Here is a 5000-nt window from a genome sequence, read left to right on the forward strand (position 1 = left end):
CCATTAGCTCTGTTAAAAACACATTTGGCTCCTGTCCATGACTTTCCTGGCTGTGTTTAACAAGGCAACACTATTGATTAAGTCCATATCCCCCTCAGAATAAACCATGTCATAACTTCCTGTGTGTTAGAAAAAGTATGTTGGTGCTTGTTAGTAAAAGTTATAAATCTCTGCGTTGTATAAAGTAAACAAATGACACCTGTATTGCATGATGTTAAGGAAAAAGCAGGAGGTATTAAACAAATTCTCTGCTTATGTATTTACCAGGGAAGAATCAATTGCAATAATTGTGCCGCAGGAGGAAGCCACAATCTCTATGTTAATGAACAATTGGTTAACTGAGGAAGAAGTTCACAGGCGGCTTGATCAAATTAAAGTAAATAAGGCAGCTGTCCCGATGGCATACATCCAAGAGTTCTCAAGGCGCTAAGTTCAGTAATAGCCGAACCATTACATTTAATATTCAAGAGCTTCATTTCCACAGGCTCAGTACTACAAGATTGGCGTAAAATCAGACACAGTGCCTATATTTAAAAAGGGAGCTGGATCACAACTGGCGGCATTACAGACCAGTAAGCGTAACATCAATAGTTGGGAAGCTACTTGAAGGTTTAGTATGGGATAATATTCATGAAAACCTAATGGATAAAAATGATTAGCAATAGTCAGCATGGATTTATGAAGGCGTAGGTCTTGGGTCTTGCCAAACTAACCATATTTGTTTTTTTGAGGTGGTAAATAGGAATTTATACCAGGGCAATGAAATTGATGTGGTCTACTTTTGATACGGTTCCACACAAGAGGTTAGGGTACAAAATAAAGCAAATTGGACGCAGTAAAAATATTTGCACCGGGATTGAAAACTGGTTGAAGGATAGACAAGAGGGTTGTCATAAATGGAACTTTTTCAGGTTGGGCTAAAGTTGTGACTGGAGTACCTCAAGGATCGGTACTGGGACCCCTGCTTTGTAACATTTATTAATGACCTTGAGGTTGGCATAGAGAACAAAGTCTCCATCTTTGCTGATGACACTAAATAGTGTAAGGTAGCAGAATCAGAGAAGGGTGCAATTTCTTTTCAGAAGGACTTGGATAGACTGGAAACTTGGGCAGGTAAATGGCAGATGAGGTTTGATACAGATAAATGTAAGGTTATGCATTTGTGAAATAAGAATAAACAGGTGACTTACAAATGAAATGGGGAAAATTTAGGAAAATCCTTTATGGAGCAGGCTTTAGGCGTGCTTGTATACAGCAGGCTTGGCGATAGTGACCAATGTCAAGCAGTAACTGCAAAGGCAAACAAGATCTTATCTTGCATTAGACAGGAAAGGGATAAATGGATGGAAGGGAAGTAAACATAATTTTGCCCCTCAATAGAGCATTAGTAAGAACGCACCTTAAATATGGGAGTACTGTTTTGGCACAATTCCATAAAAAATAAATTATGGAACTAGAAAAAGTGCAGAGAAGAGCCACCAAATTATTTAAGGGGATGGGTAAACTGATGTATGAGGAGAGGCTAGCTAAATTAGATTTGTTTACATTAGAAAAAAAAACATCTAAGAGGGGATATGATAACTATATATAAATATATTAGGGGACAAAAATCAGGAGCTTTCAAAAGAACTATTCATCCCAAGGGCAGTACAAACAACACAGGGTCATAACTTAAGTTTGGAAGAAAGGAGATTTCACCAGCAACAAAGGAAAGGGTTGTTTTATAGTAAGGGCAGTTAAAACGTGGAATTCATTCCCCATGGAGACTGCAATGGCAGATGCAATAGATATCTTTAAAAAAAAGGGTGGATCTCTTTTTGGAAAGGTATATAGGGATATACCAAATAAGTAAACATGGGAAGGATGTTTATCCAGGGAGTAATTTGGAGTCAGGAAGGAATTAATTTTCCCCTCATCATTAGATGGTATTTCATTGGGGTTGTTTGTTTGTCTTCCTTCCTCTGGATCAATATACCGCAAGAACAAATATAGGATAAAGTATCTGTCATCTAAATTTAGCACAGGTTGAACTTGATGGACATATATATTTTTTTCAACCTCCTCTACTATGTAACAGTTTGTCATCAGTTACCGCATGGCACATTTCAGAAGCTTGTTGATGGCTTAATAGACAAGAAGAATCTATAAATGGCTCCATTTGACATTTTCGAGTTGCAAGTAAATGTAAGTATATGGCTACACAATAAAATACATGTATTACCAGCATAATCTAAAATGCTCTGCAATGCATTGTTGCCCGCTTTGGCAGCGACGGGAGAAAACCCTGAACTGGGGTATTTATTATTTCAACACCTAGGCTACCATTAGATAAAAGTAATTTAAGTGAATGGGTCGGAAGGTGTCTTCTGGCATAACACGGCTTAGTAAATAAGCAGTGGCTCACTGACTGAAAACAACGGCACTGACTTTGAAGCAGGGAAGCCTGGTTCAAATGCCTGTGTCAGCTCCTTGTGACCTTGGACAAGTCACTTTATCTCCCTGTGACACAAGTACCAAATATAGATTGTACAGTGCTGCATACCAAGCACTACATTGTAATTGTGAAGCGATTTGAGTACCATTGGGAGAAGAGCCCTATATGAAATAGTTATTATTAAATATGGGCCTTAGCCAAGATCTGCTGACTTAATAACTACATTCTTCAGTTTTAGTCCAAGCGTTTGCCTATTGGGTGAAATGTGAGGGCATCCCTCACAACACAAATTGTGGACTTCAAAGTAATTTTTCGTACACTGCAAAAGGCTTGGAGATTGCAGCCACCAAACAATATTTCTTACAAAAAAAGCACAGCAGACAGGGAATACATCTATGGATATGTATTCAGTACAAAAAAATAAAATAATAGCCATAACATCATTCCATTTTCACACAGCACTTTATCACCATCTGGATACAGTTCTGCACAGGCACGCAATGTTTGCAATACGTTTATAAAGTGAATATGTGAAAGAAATTACCCATCCTGCCTCAAGTGGCTTCCTGATCTGATCAATGATGACGACGATCATTGCTTAGCACAGTCATTTTAAACCTCAGGGGTTCCTCGGCCGCCAGGGGAAGTGAGCTGAGACAACTCTCCCAGCTGTCCCAGGCCCAGTGGCACCCCACGCAGCGGTGACCCAGCAGCACCCCACCCAGCAGTGACCCGGCGACACCCCACGCAGCAGTGACCCGGCGACACCCCACGCAGCAGTGACCCGGCGAAACTCCACACAGCAGTGACCCGGCGACACCCCACGCAGCAGTGACCCGGCGACACCCCACGCAGCAGTGACCCGGCGGCTCCCCACTCAGCAGTGACCCGGCAGCACCCCACGCAGCAGTGACCCGGCGTCACCCCACGCAGCAGTGACCCGGCAGCACCCCACGCAGCAGTGACCCGGCGTCACCCCACACAGCAGTGACCCGGCAGCACGCCACACAGCAGTGACCCGGCGGCACCCCACGCAGCAGTGACCCGGCAGCACCCCACGCAGCAGTGACCCTGCAGCACCCCACGCAGCAGTGACCCGGCAGCACCCCACGCAGCAGTGACCCGGCAGCACCCCACGCAGCAGTGACCCGGCAGCACCCCACTCAGCAGTGACCCGGCGTCACCCCACGCAGCAGTGACCCGGCGTCACCCCACGCAGCAGTGACCCGGCGGCTCCCCACTCAGCAGTGACCCGGCAGCACCCCACGCAGCAGTGACCCGGCGACACCCCACGCAGCAGTGACCCGGCGAAACTCCACACAGCAGTGACCCGGCGACACCCCACGCAGCGGTGACCCAGCAGCACCCCACCCAGCAGTGACCCGGCGACACCCCACGCAGCAGTGACCCGGCGACACCCCACACAGCAGTGACCCGGCGGCTCCCCACTCAGCAGTGACCCGGCAGCACCCCACGCAGCAGTGACCCGGCGTCACCCCACGCAGCAGTGACCCGGCAGCACCCCACGCAGCAGTGACCCGGCGTCACCCCACACAGCAGTGACCCGGCAGCACGCCACACAGCAGTGACCCGGCGGCACCCCACGCAGCAGTGACCCGGCAGCACCCCACGCAGCAGTGACCCTGCAGCACCCCACGCAGCAGTGACCCGGCAGCACCCCACGCAGCAGTGACCTGGCAGCACCCCACGCAGCAGTGACCCGGCAGCACCCCACTCAGCAGTGACCCGGCGTCACCCCACGCAGCAGTGACCCGGCGTCACCCCACGCAGCAGTGACCCGGCGGCACCCCACGCAGCAGTGACCCGGCAGCACCCCACGCAGCAGTGACCCGGCAGCACCCCACGCAGCAGTGACCCGGCGGCACACCACGCAGCAGTGACCCGGCGGCACCCCACGCAGCAGTGACCCGGCGGCACCCCACGCAGCAGTGACCCGGCAGCACCCCACGCAGCAGTGACCCGGCGGCACCCCACGCAGCAGTGACCCGGCAGCACCCCACACAGCAGTGACCCGGCAGCACCCCACGCAGCAGTGACCCGGCGTCACCCCACGCAGCAGTGACCCGGCGACACCCCACGCAGCAGTGACCCGGCGACACCCCACGCAGCAGTGACCCGGCGACACCCCACGCAGCAGTGACCCGGCGGCACCCCACGCAGCAGTGACCCGGCAGCACCCCACACAGCAGTGACCCGGCAGCACCCCACTCAGCAGTGACCCGGCAGCACCCCACTCAGCAGTGACCCGGCAGCACCCCACGCAGCAGTGACCCGGCGGCACCCCACGCAGCAGTGACCCGGCGGCACCCCACGCAGCAGTGACCCGGCAGCACCCCACGCAGCAGTGACCCGGCAGCACCCCACGCAGCAGTGACCCGGCGGCACCCCACGCAGCAGTGACCCAGCAGCTCCCCACGCAGCAGTGACCCGGCAGCACCCCACGCAGCAGTGACCCGGCGGCTCCCTAACTTAGCAGCAGTGGTAGCCGCCCGGTCACTGCGGTGCTTCCTCTCCCTGCTCCTGTCAGCGCCGTAAGTCACGTTCA

The 5000-nt window shown here is 51.3% G+C and overlaps 1 protein-coding gene across 4 annotated transcripts in view; it reads right to left on the reverse strand.

Annotated features, from left to right (window-relative positions):
- The window catches only part of LOC142489963 (fidgetin-like), a 166512-nt gene that overhangs the window by 116978 nt on the left and 44534 nt on the right, over positions 1 to 5000 (reverse strand). The gene's annotated exons all lie outside the window — the stretch shown is intronic.

This window comes from Ascaphus truei, chromosome 3 (assembly GCF_040206685.1).
Source record: "Ascaphus truei isolate aAscTru1 chromosome 3, aAscTru1.hap1, whole genome shotgun sequence".
In the NCBI taxonomy this organism is placed as follows: domain Eukaryota; kingdom Metazoa; phylum Chordata; class Amphibia; order Anura; family Ascaphidae; genus Ascaphus; species Ascaphus truei.